We start from the raw sequence: 15,931 nt of genomic DNA, 5'->3' as shown, positions 1-15,931 counted from the left end.
ATTTTCTTTAAAATTAAGAAAAAAGAATGATAGTTTACTTCCTGGGTACAGTGAGGCACATGGAAACGTTTTGTGTAGGTTGTATATATAACACATAGGTCCCTCTTGACTCAGCATAGTCTTTGTATATTAAAATAAAATTTATACTCTGTTTCCTTTCATTGTATACAATTATTTCTGTCTATGGCCCAAGACCCCACTCAGCAGTGGTGTCTTAACTTATTACACAGTTCACAGGAGAAACTAGCACACACGTTATAATAATTTGCTGGATGATATAATAGAAAAGTCAGTAGCTAACCATAAACTCAGCCTCAATTTTCTTACTTGTTGACTAAGAGGATTGTACGACTGATCTTAAATGCCACCTCTCTGAGCTCAGGTAAGTCTGTCATGAGGGTTTCCTTGTCCTTTGTGTCCCTTCAACATGATTAGTGTCATTTACCATTTTCCTCAGTCATCCTACTGCCACTCACCCACCCACTTCTCTTGATCTTTAGCAACAACCCCCCAAGGGGCAGCAACGATGCTGGTGAGATCTTTGCACACATCCTTCCAATCTTGCATTTTAATGATACTTCTCAGTTTCGGTCTCCAATCCCAAATAAACCCTGAAGTGGCCCAGCAATCCTGAGCCTCTCCTTCCCCTCAGTGGCTGTGGCTTGAGCCCTCAGTACTATTTACAAGTCTTCCAAACTAATGAGTGCTCATCACTCTTCACTCTTCACACATGACCCAGAGAAAACACAGTCACTCAGGGAAACAGCTCAGACAGGCGCTCCCAGGGTCCACAGAATCATGGCCTGCTGTCCCCCATCCCTCTTTTCTTGGCTGTCCCAGGCAAAGAGGGGCACTCTGTTTGCCTGTGGATCACCTTTCCAATTGCCCTTTCTTGCTCTGCGTCCCGGTTCACCCTCCTCTCTTCCCTTCGTCTCATCTCTTCCCCCATGTCCTCAGACTGGCCCCCCTCCAGCCTTAACAGTTATTATGCTTGAGACTTTTCTTTCTTAAAGCAAATTAATAAAGAAGCCACCTTCTTCACCCTGTATCTCTCTCTAACTATCACCCTCTATGGTGCTCATAACTAAACTCCTTGGCAGAGTGGCCACTAAGATTTTAAGTTAACAAGGCTGTCCACATGACACAGTAAGTACATTTCTTACTACATGGGTACAGTTTCTAATGGGTAAATTCATTTGATGTGAAGCATTTCTTTTCTCGGAAATGATCATTTAATGAAACCTAGAGGGAAAAATATTACTCTTTTATAGATTAGGTTTTGGCTGAAAAATGATGTGATTCCATAGACTTAGTGTCTTGAAGTAGGTGTGGAGTTGGAATAGAAACCAGGTAGGTGAAATTGCTTTCAATCTGCCCATCAGGGCATTCTTATTTTAGAGTACAGTATTTTCACAAGGCTGAGGTCTGAGGATAAATAAGAAGAGCCTGTTGGTCATGTTAACAGTGACTCAGGTCTGCTTATTGTGGCTGGATCCAGAGTGCGACTTTATTATGGTCTGCATGTGAACACCAAGCACTGCTAAGAAAAAACTTGGACACTTCAAGTAGTCCTGCATATTTCACCTAGTTTTGTTAGGAGGTAGAAGCCATTTCCCAAAATGAAAGCTTGATCTTTCTTGCTTTGCTTGGACAATGGTATTAAATTGTTTTATTCCAAATGTGGCCTTTTCAAGTCAATCCAGCTCCCTCTTATTTTCTCAGCGCTATTTTTTCTTTCACACATGATCCTTCTTAAGAACAGAGAATGGCAATGGAATCTTGCTGTCTTCAAAGAACCACAAAGAGAAGGGTGGCACCCTTTGGTTTTAAAAATAATAAACAAATAACAAAAGCCAATGTCCTGTGAAATGGTGGCACAATACCCCAGGTGACTGAAAACATAATTTCCTCCTCCTGTCTTCCCAGGGTGACTTGGTATTTTAGGGGCACCTGCTGACACGCCAGCTGCCAGAATATTGCTGGCACCAAATGGTACGGAACAACAAAAGAGCAAACACAGGGAACTGTTGGCCAGGGTACCCGGCAGACTGCCACCGTGAATACACAAAGAGCTGCCACACCACCCACATCCTGCTGTGTCCCCAAAACATCTCGCTCATCTGCCACAGAGCCCTTCCTCCTCAACCTTTGTATCTGCTAGAGGGAAATCCAGTCTAGCCCTGGACATGAGCCACTGGATCGCACATTTGCATGTACGAGTGGCTCACTAGTTCTCTTAGCTCATAGCATGCCATGGAGCAGAGCAAAGAGAGAGATACAGAAATAGGACCATATGGGCCAAAAACTGTATGCTGGGACCTCTTAAAAAGAGATGATGTTTATATCACAATTTTTGGTAGGATTAGGTCCAAGACAGATTAAAATCCATAAAAACGGGCTGTCTGTATAATGTCTGCTAAGCCAGGAAGAAATCTTTCTAATATACTAGTAAAAACCAGCCTCTGAGTAAGAACTGTGACACACTGAGAAAACAAAAACGACATTAAAATAGAGTTTGGGCTGTGTATCTGCGGAGGTACATTTCCTCTCTGAAATCACATAGAGTGTGTTCAAACAAGGCCGCAAGGAGAGATGGGGAGAGAAAGAAATTGCCATGGAGAAGCTCACGGCCTTTTGGTGGGATCTGGTCACATATTTCCTGCGGTGGACTCAGCCCTCGACACACACTAACTCTTGGCTGTGCCAAAAGATAGTACTTGGGTAATGACTGTGTAAATGATAATAAAATCAACAGTGGCTTAAAACCCTTGGGTGAGAGCACGGGGAAACATTTCAGCAAAAGATAAAAGACATTTTCTTGGCTAAAACTCAGGAAAATAAATTAAGGAAGCAGAAAGTGCATGGAATCCCAGATGCCATGAAACTCGGATTCCTTCCATTTGTGGCCGTGGCCAGCACGTCTAGGAGAGGCTGCTCACAATAGGGCCCGTATGTTAGGAGTGGTAAATGACAGCCTCGGTTTCTATTTTCGTTTCTTTTGAGTGTTTCCTCATCTGAAGAATAAGGTCAATGACCAGTTTACATCATCTAAGATCCCGTCGTTCCAAGTTCTAGGATCTGGAGCAATCATGGAGATGACCTACGATGTTGAAATCCATCCGCCGCTCCTCGGGCAGCCAGCTTGTAGATGTGTAACATTCACTCCTTTTAAAATTTTAAACTAGTTAACAAACTTTAACCAGGGGAATATTTTATAAAAACTATGATTGTGCAATACAATTGCTCTTAAAAATATGATAGTATCATTTTTAGAATCCAGTGCAAAATAAAAAAAATCCAGCCACTCTTGTTTAAAAATTATCAGGAATTTAAGGAGGGATGGTAGAAAATCAAAGCAAGTGTGGGACCTTCAAAGTCCAGGCCCTAGGCCGTGGTATGGGTCCCATGCCCAGGAAGCCAACTCCGCTTGAAAATTCAGAGGAGCTGTCCCAAAGCCCCTTATGCTCAGATAAAAATCAACAGAAACTGCTGAGTGGCTGCCCTTTCAAAACAGGGCCTTTCTGCTCTGTGTTACCACAGCCTCGTCTCCTCCTTACGCCTTTGTCTCCTCATTGAGGCCAGTTAACATTCATAATTGCACTTGCTCCATTGGGTTTTCACCCCAGCTTCCCTGAGCTTATTTTCACAACCTGCCTGGCCTCTAGAAAAGAGTTGTGCCCTTTGGTACAGAGGTCACAACTGCTGATGCCGAGGCACGCTCACTGATAACCCACTGGGGACAGGGACTGGGCTACCAGGCTTTATTGCCAGTTGAAAGTGGGATCCAACTACACTTGTAGGTCAAGCAGCTGTTGTTCTACAACATGCAGTCAAGGGAGAGGCTACATTAAGAAGTAGCTCTGGTGATGCCTCCCTTCTCTATGGCCTCAACTTGCCTTTCCTAGTCCAGGGGGTTGATGCCAAGGGACAGTGTGAGACTGGGACATGGTTGAAGTCCCTTACAGTCTAGGATTCAAAAAAGTCTGTTGTTTCATAAAAACCTGAATGATTCTATCCTGAAAACTAAAATAAACAAATTTTAAATTTGGCAAGCACAAATGCTCATTAAAAAACAAAACAAAACAAAACAACCCTTTACAGATGAACTCCACACCAAATGCTGAGATTCAGTCAGTCCTTTTGAGTCTACTTTATCTGATGCACTTTGGTGGATCTTTCCTGAGAGAAAGAAATTAAGATCTTTGGGAATCTGGAGGGTAAATCTGAGGAGCCCACCTCTTCCTGAATGTAATGCACTCCGAAATGATGTGCTGTGCTCTCCTGAGCCTCAGAATTTGCCGTAAGCTCAAAGTCTATTTCACACCCCACTGTGGCTATTGCTGTACACTTGAAAACTGATTTTCCTCCCGAGAGCACATTACATAGTGGAAGGAATGTCTTCGTGCCAACAGTTGCTTTTTGCCTTTGTTTGACCTGATGTGGTTCCTGGCACCATAGAGCTTTTTGTTTTTTGGGACGATTGCCAGACCAGGTCTTGTTTCTATACAAAACCTGAGAAGGTTCAGCAGTTGGGGTTTGGGGTGACTTGCTGTGTCAGGGTTCTCCCACTTCATCAGCTTTCTTTGCCTCATTTCCTAGCTGGAGCCTTTCCCAGGGCTTTTGAATTCATCTAAGGTAAGAATACAAATGGTAAGCATTTGGTGGGGACTTTAGACTCAGTAAATAAAAGCATTAAACCCTTAATTGACCAATATGATGAAACATATTACTTTTTAATGCTTTTAATTCTTTCTCTTTAACCCTTTACTCTTCCTATGCCAAGATCATGATGAATGCATTCAGTCACAATAGGTCTTCTGCACAAAGTGCTTGCAGAAGCATTAATTGCCTGGAGCCTTATTATAGCTCAGTGCAACAGTGTAATAGGAATACTTTTAGCGTGTCTCCTTGTTTTGCATTTTTTGGAATTTATACATATTATTACAGGCATGTGAGTTACACTCATTCTTAAAGTTATATATTTGTTGTTTATTAGTATGCCTAAGAAGGTACCTAAAAAAAGACTGTTCAATCTGCTCTTTTCTTTGTAGCTCTATCTCCGCTCCACCCTGGCAACTACTCTGTCTTTGTCCTGTGGTTGGTTACTCATTGGATATTAGCGGCAAGTGAGATCATGTGATGACTGCAGTGCTTAAGCCACTCTACCTCAAACTTTCCTCCTCTTTTTCTCCATTAATTCTATACATTGAATTCCCTACCTGATCACTCGAGATTTTTAACAATAAGAGCCCCATGTAACATTCTCTCTCAAACTGCTGTTTTTTCTGCTTGTGTCCCTCTAGGTGGCCCATAAAGAGGGTGCCTTTCAGCTCCTTTATGGCTACTCCACTCCTCCCTAGTGCTCAGGGACTTTCACCCACACACGCCTTCTGCCGACTTCTGAAATTCAAAGACTGACTTTCATTCTCAGAACTCTTCCTAGCCATCTTAAATCTATAGTAATGGCTCACACTTGTTAAATATTCATTGTCATATTCTCTTTTAAGGATTTTACATAGATTATTTGATCCTCATGAAATTTTATGAAGTGCCAAGTTTTGAGGCTATGACACATTTTTCACATCCCTAAAATAAGAGTATGTTTTATAATGAAATATTGGTAACACTTAAGTGTTAAAACTTAGTTCTACAGTAGATAAAATGATGGTGAATATATCTTGCAACCTATATAATCTTAGTTTGGTGAGACATAGAATCTCCACTTAATGAACAAGGAAACAGAGCCCAAAGAAAGGACCCCCAGGCTATGAAGCCATGCAGTTCTCTGCATGGGCTATAGTCATCTTTGCTATTTCCTTTCTCCATAATTTCTTTTTCATGATGATATTCGATTATATCATTTTCTTTTTTTAATTGTTTTTTTTTGCCTCTTCTGTTTTCTTTAATTAAATTTACTGGTACATTTTAGATATATGTAATGATCATATTCATCATAGGGAATTTGTACCAGAATGTGATATGTTTTGATTGAAAGGGGGAGAGGGGATGGGGAAAAATCAGAGGTATCATTTTCAAAACTAATGATTATTTTCTTTTTGTTATTCTAAAAGTTTGCTTATATTTCTTGTAAGACTCTGAAAACAGAAAATTAAGGGAAGAAATATAAGTCACCTAGAATCTTACACAAAAATTACTATTGCTAAAATTTTGGCATATTTTCTTCCTAGGTATATTATGACTGAAATACTGAAGCAACTCAATATTAGACTTTCTTTTTCCTCTTTTTTCTCTTTCAACCTTATAGATTTAACTTCTTACCTAATTATTTGAGAATTTCAATAAGGACCCTATGTAATACTCCATTTCTGTTTGATGGTATCATACATATTCTGATGTTTATAGCACTAGAAACACACTAGCAATGTGGCTTTGCTTCCTTCTTTTCATTTAAAGTTGTATGACAAGCATTTCTCCGTGTTATTACATGTTCTCTGAAAACATGACTTTGAATATCCCTGTAACTTTCCATTGTGGAGTTGTACTATAATTTCACAATCAGCTTGTGTCTAAGTTTTCATTCTAAGTGCGGGTGATAGACAGCCTTATGAATACCTTTGGGTTCCAAGAACTATTGACCCTTCACTGTACATTGCTAGGCTCAGCTCCTCAGTGGAATGAAGAGTAAATGCCTCCCAGACAGAGGAAGAACTGCGAGCCTGAAATGTTTGAAAAATCCAGATTTGGATGAGAAATATTTGCCTAAGAAGAACAACCCTTCCTGTGGAGCTTCTTCCTGGCATTGTTCATCTCTGGGAGGCAATTTTGTCCTCACTAGCAAAGGCCCTTGGTGTTGAAGTGCTGGAGGCTGAGTCACCTTAGCCCCAGGCCTTTGTACCATACACATTCCGGTTACAGCACTGAGAGAGCGGCTACAAATGGGGTGCCTGGAAACAGTGGATATGGGAATGGGAGAAGAAGGCATCTGTGATAAACCTTTTTAGTGCTTTTGACATTAATTTTCATTTTATTTTTGACTTTTTTCAGTATAGTGTACATGGATGAGGGGAAACCAACAAGCAAAGTCCAGAACAAAGTTCAGTCACAAAACAAGCCACAGTGGACTAAAGAAAAGGAAGTTTAAGAGAGCATGTGGGCAGATTGTGGACATTCCTGATAATCTGTCCACTAATCCCCAGGAAAATATTTTGGTCATAGTCTGCCTTACCAAAACAAGCACTGTCAAATGTGCCTTTTGTTTCCTGAGGACATTCTTGTTTGCTATTGCGATTACAATGTATTTTGAAAATCAAAATGTTGAAGACTAAAGGGTGTTTTCTCAGTGTTGCCACCTGAAAGTCTTCAATCACCTTTCAGTTTTCAGAACCCCATAAATACCCATAACTTTTTCTCAGTGGAACAGCAGCAGTCCTTTAACTGTCCTGACCTCATCAATATGTGACACACACTGACTGAATGCGTGACAACATACTGGGCACTGTAGGGACAACCAAGTGTAAAAAAGACCAGCCTTCCAGTTTTCCCAGATGTACAAACTGAGGTCAAGTTCGGGGAAATAGAAGGATCCAAAGAGGTGAAACAGAAGGGCTGTTTACCAATGCTAGGGTGAGAGTTGGAAATGTAATGCATATTTGTCTGATGAAGACTAAAGGAGCGTTCTCACTCAGAATCTCTGCTATGAAATCTGGCCTGATTCTTATACATAGTGTGAAATAATGAGAATTGTTTTGTAAGTAATAATATCATAAACAATTGAGTTAGGTAGAAATATTATAGTCAGTCAGACAGAGCTACACCCTCAAGAGAGTCAATACAAAAAATGAAAACACAGTAAAAGTGGCTGGAGGCACATCTGTTGGAGGCTAAGACTTGAGATAAAGACAGAATGACCAGGCCTACATGCCTCCCAAGTGATAAGGTAGGTGTAACACCTGGTCCAATAACGTCTCGAGAGACATCAATCATCTCAGTGGATGTCCAAGATCCTTGGACCCATCCCTTCTCAGACAGTTCTTTGTTCTTTCCATGAGCACTTGCTACGCGACCTATTTCCCTGTTGGAGCAATAGTATCTAAGGGGCTATACTTGTGATCTTATTGATCGATCATTGCATTGGCTCATTGCACCTACCTTGTAATTTTGCTGTATGAACTTCCTCAGTGAAGTCAGCTTATTAGCAACACACTCAGGACCCTTCCTGTCTTGCAGGAGCTTATCTACCCCTCAATAAATATTTCCTGCTCTTAACTTCTGCTGTTCATTAGTGTTCATTCTTCAGTTTGGGGGAACATGGACTCAGCATATCTAATCCCTAACAGGTTGGGAGTTATAATATTCCCCTTATACCATTTGGAGGTCTGATATCATTCTTATGTCAATAAGGCCATTTTTCAGCGAGGCTCTTATGCACCCCCAAAGCATAATTCCTGTGCACAAGCATTTACAATCTAATAAAGTGTGAGAGATCTCATCACATTCACTATATCAAAGGTATTGCTTGAGGAGGCCCATAGGAAAGATTCAGCATTCGAAGGAAGAAAAAACTGTGTTCAGCCTCATGGAAGACTTGACTAGGAACACTGACTGGGGATTTAGTCTTAGAAAATGGGCAAAAGGAACATGCTGAGAGAAAACTCCAGAGAAAGAAATAGCATAGTGAATTTGAGAAACTGCAAATGCTGGGTTGACTGCTAAGCCATATGCTTGCTTGCTTGCTTTCTCTGTTTCTCTCTTTCTTTTTTCTTTCTTTCTTTTTCTTTCTTTTCTTTCTTTCTTTCTTTTTCTTTTTCTCTTTCTTTCTTTCTTTCTTTCTTTCTTTCTTTCTTTCTTTCTTTCTTTCTTTCTTTCTTCCTTTCCTCTAGTCCTGGGAATTGAACTCATGACCTTGCACTTGCCAGGCAGGTGCTGTAGCACTGAGCTATATCCCCAGCCCTAAAATTTCAACTTCAACAAATATGCCATTTACTTAAGAATCCTTCTGAATTCCTTGTGGAATGAGATATATACACCTACTACACACAACAAGGCTAAATAGAAAGAACAAAATTTAAATTAGTTTTTCATCATGCCTGTTAGCTTAAATAACATGCTAAAGCATGATCATTATTTAAAAATCTTCCTTCAAAATGCAGGTGCTTTCTAAAACAGTTGGCAGACTTTGACTGAAGGAAAAAGATATTTTTTTTAGAACTATGTGATTTTAACTTTCTTATATGAAATTCACCAATAATTTAAATTTATTTTTCTCTGCATTGTGAATGTAGCTAGTATCACATTTAACAATGCATTTCCTCTTTTATTACTGCAAATGACATTTTCTTCACTCATTAGATGATAATGTTTTTACAGGATTGAGGTGCTCATAGCTGTTTTACCTTTCACTGCAGAGTGGGGGTAATTAGCAGCTGACCCTCAGAGAAGACACTGTCTGACTCTGCCCAAGAGATTACTTGTTTGCACACAACACTTGTTCCCTTTAAAAATTCTCTGGTGAGGATTTTGGACTTTTGGTTTAAATTTGAAATCCTTGCCTTCAGAGATACTATGATTATAACATGTAATACTAAAAAACTAAATTTTTGTGCATTGTAGAGTTTGTTTAAACTCTGATATTAGAGTTTTTATAACTGATACTAGGTTTTGCTTTTTGTTATAAGGGAGGAAAATTTTTCATTTTCCTCTCCCACACTTAGCTTAGGTTCATTGGCTGTGGCCCAATAAATTAGATTGACAAAAAATAGACTAAGAAGAGAAAACCAGGAATTTGCATGTGTGTCATACTTGCATGTGGGAGTACTCAGGGATGAGGACCTCAAAGTGATGGTTAGAATGTGAAGGTGTATAGTCTCTTAACAAAAGAACAATAAATTTTCTGAAGAAGTTACAAGAAAAGGAAAAGGATGTTGAGTTCCCAGTGCAGTGAAGTGTGGAAGGTCAATACGATCAGTTGTCCAGGCCCGTGGGTTCTGCAGCAATGGAGTTAACCAACCTCAGATCAAAACTATTTTGAAAAGAAAAGTATCTGTGCTGAAAGTAGACTTTTTTTCTTGTCACTGCTCACTGAACAATGGAGTTTACATAGTATTTACATGGTATTGCATAACATTTACATAGTATTTACCTTAGGTGAGGTATTATAAGTAATCTGGAGATGATTTAAAATATGCAGGAGGATCTATATAGTTTATATGCAAATATCACACCATTTTATAGAACGGACTTGAACATCCATGGGGTTTGGTGTCCAGTGAAGGTCCTGGAGCCAATCCTACAGGGTATTGAAGATAACTGTCTCTGGGAGACCTGGTAGAAGAAAAGCCTGGTTGGTAGAGTTTATGTGGATTCCTTAGGTGCCTGGATTCTGGGCTGACAGGGGCTGTAGTTATGTCCAGTGACTGACCTCCATTCTTTCTGCTAGAGAAAGGAAGAAGACACCTTTACAAATTTACGTCTTGTTTTTAGCATTAGGGGCTGTTATTTTTCTTGTTTCTGAGACAAAGTATCCTACCAAAGTTAAAGGAGGAAGTACTTATTTTAGTTCACAGTTTGTATAGGTTTCAGTCCATAACCGGTTGGCTCCAAGGCAGGGTGGCAGGCAGAGAGGCACCTCAGCAGAGAAACAGTTCATGGCATGGCAAGCAGAAAGCAGCAAAGCAGTAAAGCAGTGAAGAAATAGCAGTAGGAGCAGCAGAAGCAAGCCTTCCTTTCTTTTATCCTATCCAGGCTGTAAGCCTATTGGTTGGTGCCAGCCACTCTCAGAGTGGGGCTCTGTCTTCAGTAAATTCATTCACCCACACCCAGAACTATGCTAATTCCAATTAGTGAACTAAATTAGTACCACACACGCTGTATCTCATATCCTAGATCCAGCCAGTGGGGCAAAGCTCCACATATGTGTGCATGAGGCTTTGGGGGTGCATCTAGATATAAGCCATAACATGGCGAAAGCTTTTTCTTAATTATTTTCAGTGCAAAGTAATTCTTATGTCAAACGTTCATGTTGGGGGTGACATATTCCATTGCCTTTTATTATTATGGTTTCCATTTTCATGACTTGATCTCCAGTTAACTGTCTCTTAATTATGGATATATACTAAAAACTTTGTGCATTTTTATTGTATGATGAAAGAAATTTTCAAGTTCTCTTTTTAAAAAATTGAGCAGCTTTGTGAAAGCCAGAGAATTCAAGCACATTGTTTGTTTGTTTGTTTGTTTGTTTTTATAATACAAAGGAGCTACATCTCCAGCCCTTTTCTCTGGCGACATTTCCAGACTGGGCTCTGACTTGTGATCTTCCTGTCTCAGCCTCCTGAGTAGTTAGGACTATAGGTGTGCACCACCACATCTGGCCAACTTCATTGTTTTTATATGGCTTGTTCTAACATTATTACTGCTAACTACAGTGATTTGATCTTGTACAGTTATAAAAATAACTTTTTAAATTAGTTCTAGGAGCACAAACTATAGGTCATCTGCAAAGAGTACTGGTTTGGAGCTCTCTGGATTGTAGATATAAAAATATCTTTTTACTTGAGCAACCATTCAAATAGCATGGAGCAATTGTTATTTATATGGTTCCATGTAGTATTGAGACAGACAAGAAGAACCTGACTCTCCTGGTTTTTTCCTAGTGCTACTGGAGGGGCTCCTGGCTTCCCTCCCACTTCCCTTTGGTCCCACCCTCCCAATGGACAGGACTGCTTGCTTCGATGTGCTTCTTTGTTATCTAGCAGCCACTCTCTTCCACTCCACTTCAACATGAGTGCAGGTGAGGTGCTCCTCCCCTCTTCTGCTACTGCTGCGGCCTCCTCTGAGAGGAAGGAGGTACCCCGGTATGACTGAGATCAGGGAGGGAGGTATTTTGGTCCAGTGTTAAGCTCCCACTTTCCACCATTTCTTGGTTTCAGCTTTTTGCCCTCTCTGAGGCTCCCGTGGCAGTTGTGGCTGTCCTGGAGCCTTGCACTCACTTGGACCATTCGCGGGCCTGAGCGTGCTGTCTAAGCAGCACTCTCCACATGCTTCTTGGGCTAGCTGGGAGGTCTTCCTCCTGTGTCCCGATACACCTGTGCTGCACACGGCATAGGCCATATGAAAACTAAACCTTGCTTTTGTGGCCCTGTAAACCTGCTTGTGATTATTTTCAGGTAGTGTGGGCACTGAAAATTCTGTAAATCAATCCCCATTTCTTATCCTGAGTGGTGTCAACAGGACAGTTGTCTCAAAATAAGAGCAATAAACACTAGAGGCTATTAGCTCTGAAGAGCTCCAGAGGCCAGCAGCCCGTGAAGATCAGTGGCAGACTTCACCTCCCTGCAGAATCAACATGCAGCACGCAGCCAGGAGCGCAGCGAGGAGTGGCTGTGGCCGGCAGCCAGCTGTGTGCACTGGTGGCCTCCAGCACTGTCTGGTATCAACTTTAGCTGATTTGCGATTTCCATACGAATTGAGCAAAAAGAGCCCTTCAGTGAGCTGCAGCAGTTTAAGGAGGGAATGCAGAAGATGAGATTATCTTGCCCTTGGAAAGTTTGTAATTTTATAATGAAGTAGAATTTAAGATATAGTAGGGAGAGATCAGGAGAAGTATTCAACGAAGTTCAATTGAGTAAGGATTTATTAATAACTAATGTACCCCATAGGGGATACGAGGACAGTGAAATAGAAGCCTAAGCAGCTTTGAAAGTGTGGAACATATAAACTAATTCTAATAAAATTTAAAGCAACTAATTCAAATGTAAAAGTGGTGGGGCAGAGGAGTAAATGTTATGATACGGCAGAGCTTGTTATCTAATAATCTGCTCTGGACTCATCAGGGGGAAGAGGGAGGCAGGCCTGTGGTGTGGGAAGGGGGAGTGGGGCTGTGGGGACATTAGTTCCTGCGCTTTGGTCCATGTTGTGTTTTCTGAGTGAGAGTCCCACGGGGGAAGCTAAAGCATAAATTTACCCAGGAAGAAGGGGTCGACCCTTTTAATGTGGCCATAAATTTTTTTCTCTCAGATCATGTCAGCCTGCAGACTGACATTTTTCTTTGACTTAAAAATAGGCACTTTGAAAGGTTAGCTATTTTGGCTACAGTTTCAACAATTAGGAGGTTGAGGACCAAAATGGCCCACAGAGCTTCAGGATTAGATAGGCCTTACTGGTATAATTACAATAATTCAGAAATACCTAGGCTCCAAGGTATTTTGGTTTACTTTTATTTGGTTTTTAGCTAGATATGAACAGAATATAAATATATGGTTTGAGTTTTGTTGATTTCATTCAGAGGCTATATACTCAGTATAATATATATATATATATATATATATATATATATATATATATACACACATACAAAAGTAACATATATATTTACATTATAAATATATATATTTACTACTAGGTTTGAAATCTGCTTTGCTCCAATTCCCAGGTCCATTTTTCAAACTGACTTTTCTCTCTGAGACAGTACAGTTACTAGATGGACTATTATGGTATCATGGTGCTTGTGTTTAAATAATCTTTATTTTACTTAATAATGTCCCCAAACTGAAAGAGTAGTGATAGTGGCAATTTTATTAGAGCATATTGTTATGTTTGCTATTTTATTATTAGTTACTGTTAATCTTTTACTGTGGTTAATTTGTTGAATTAAACTTTAACATAGGTATATAAGCATAGGAAAAAAACATAGTATCTGTAAGTTTTGGCTTCAAGCATCCACTGAGTGGCTTGGATCGTTTCCCCCTAAGGGAAGAGAGGAATACTGCATCCGGCAATGGGATTGGAAGATGGTGGGACACACGCATTTTCATCCATAGCAGCCTTTGCCTGATGGCCAGCCAACGACAGTGCAAATATAAACTCTTGTCAACATTCTGTTAGGCTTTGTATTTTTCACATCTTTATAACCTTTATATTTGTTCCTTCTCTATTTTATCCAGTTGGGTCGGTATGAAATTGTACTTTATTATATTAGTCTCAGTTTTCCTGATTATCAGTGAGATCAAGACATATTCATATTTTGTTGGCTACCCATTTTTCTATTTTAAATTTTGCTTTTTCATGTCTTTGGTTATTTTGCTATTATTTTGTGTTTTTTAAAAAAATTGATTTGTAGGAAGGAAATCATGGTGTATTTTCTGTTTCATCCATTATGCCATTCCTTCTGTTTATTTGAATTTACTGTTATTTTTATGAAGCATTTAAAAAATGGGCATTGGTGCTTTGAAGGAAAATCATAACCTTAACTAAAAATAGAGTCAAGGTTATGATTTTCCTTTGAAGTTATCAATTTAATTCTTGTTATATGCTGTTATAAGTATTTCATAATGTGAATTATAATTTTAAAATTCATATTAATCAGCTGTGAGTATATGTACATATGTTGTTTTCAAATACATTATAACTATCTTTTCATTGGTGAATTTGATATAATTCCATTTTGCTGAAAGATTGTGGTCTACATAATGCTGACTCTGAAATGTGTCAAGGCTTACTTTGAAGTTGAGTAATAGTTTTTGAAAATGTTTTAATGTATTCTTGCAAAGCATATATTTTTGCAAATTTATGGATGCAGGACCCTATGTATTACGAAAATGTTCTCAATTGTGCTTTTAAAATACTCTGTGCTCTTTCTAGCATGTTTTTGCTGATTTATCCATTGTTTCTGAAAGAACTGAATTGAAATCTCCCGCTGTAGTATTGCACTTTTCCCTGTGGGTCTCTTTTTCTTTGAAATTCCATCCGTTCACACACACTTTTGGCCATGGTGAAATGGTATTCATGAGTATTAGAATCTTTATGGTAGCTTTCTTTTTATCATCATGCAGTGTCTTTTTATACCATTATTAAAATTTCTTGCCTTAAGTTCTATTTTGCTTCATATTATGTTAATTCTGGTTTTATCTTTGCCCCGTATTTGTACTTCTTTTATTTTTACTCATTCTGTGTCATTTTGCTGAAAATGTGTATCAGATTTACAGTACAGAGATCTTAGATTATTACTGTGATTTGTATTGGATTTGTTTCTGTCATCCTGTTTTACATTTTGCCTCTGTTTATATTTTTAGTTCCTAAACTAGTGCAATTGAGTTTATTTAATTTTCTTCTCTCATTTTTTTCATTCAAAATTGTTTTTTTTTCTCTCCCTTTACTGTTTTGGAAGTTTCAACCCTATTTCCTACATTTTTATGACAACCCTTACATTTTAAAATATGTTTACCTGAATAAAGTCTAAAATTAATCAGTATTTTTGCATCCTAACCCAAATGTTTCAAGAATATTTAGAATTATTTAATTTAAATCCATTTCCAGTGTCCATTATTTTTGATGTTCAGACTGTCTAAAATAATAATTCTATCTCAGCTTAATCTGTAAACAAGTCTTTATTTTGATGAATCTTAAACTGACAGAAAAGTTGAAAGAATAGTACAATGAGCACCCTTATACTCTTCACTTAGATTCAGCACTGTTAACATTTTTTTTTTTTTTTTGGTACCAGGAATTTAACTCATGACCTTGTGTTTGCCAGGCAGGCTCTGTGCAGCTGAGCTATATTCCCCAGGCTGAAGCTACATCTCTGGCCTTTTTGAAACAGGGTCTCACTCTGCAGTTCAGGATGGCCTTGAACTCACTAGCCCAGATTGGTCTTGAACTCACAGGGATCCTCCTGCTTCAGCCTCCTGAGTAATAGGATTACAGGTGTGCACCACCACGCCTGGCATAATATTTTGCTTTCTCTGTCTCATGTATGTGCCAGACCTCCCAGCATTCTAGTCTGAAGTACTTCAGCAAGCATCTTATAAAAAAAACCTTGTGTATAGTCACAGTGTCACTATCACATTCAATAAATTTAGGCTGATTCAAGAATATCATCCAATATCCAGTCCTCGATCTAATTTCCTCAGTGACTCTGAAATAGTTCTCATAATTTTTTCCCTTTTTTTGAATCCATCATCCCAAGGATCATGTGCTG

General features: G+C 39.2%; 1 protein-coding gene and 1 long non-coding RNA gene across 8 annotated transcripts in view; one reads left to right on the top strand and one right to left on the bottom strand.

Annotated features, from left to right (window-relative positions):
• LOC102004923 (spindle pole body component 110-like) overlaps positions 1 to 15,931 on the bottom strand; it is a 192,153-nt gene that overhangs the window by 97,958 nt on the left and 78,264 nt on the right. The window lies entirely within an intron of this gene.
• The window catches only part of LOC102004595, a 39,950-nt gene continuing 28,460 nt past the window's right edge, over positions 4,442 to 15,931 (top strand). The window contains exon 1 of the long non-coding RNA XR_001233209.1: positions 4,442 to 4,635. This is a non-coding gene — a long non-coding RNA (uncharacterized LOC102004595). The remainder of the gene's footprint in view (positions 4,636 to 15,931) is intronic.

Source organism: Chinchilla lanigera, unplaced genomic scaffold, assembly GCF_000276665.1.
Source record: "Chinchilla lanigera isolate Chin_1 unplaced genomic scaffold, ChiLan1.0 scaffold00014, whole genome shotgun sequence".
Lineage (NCBI taxonomy): Eukaryota > Metazoa > Chordata > Mammalia > Rodentia > Chinchillidae > Chinchilla > Chinchilla lanigera.
This window is presented reverse-complemented; position numbering and strand designations above follow the sequence as displayed.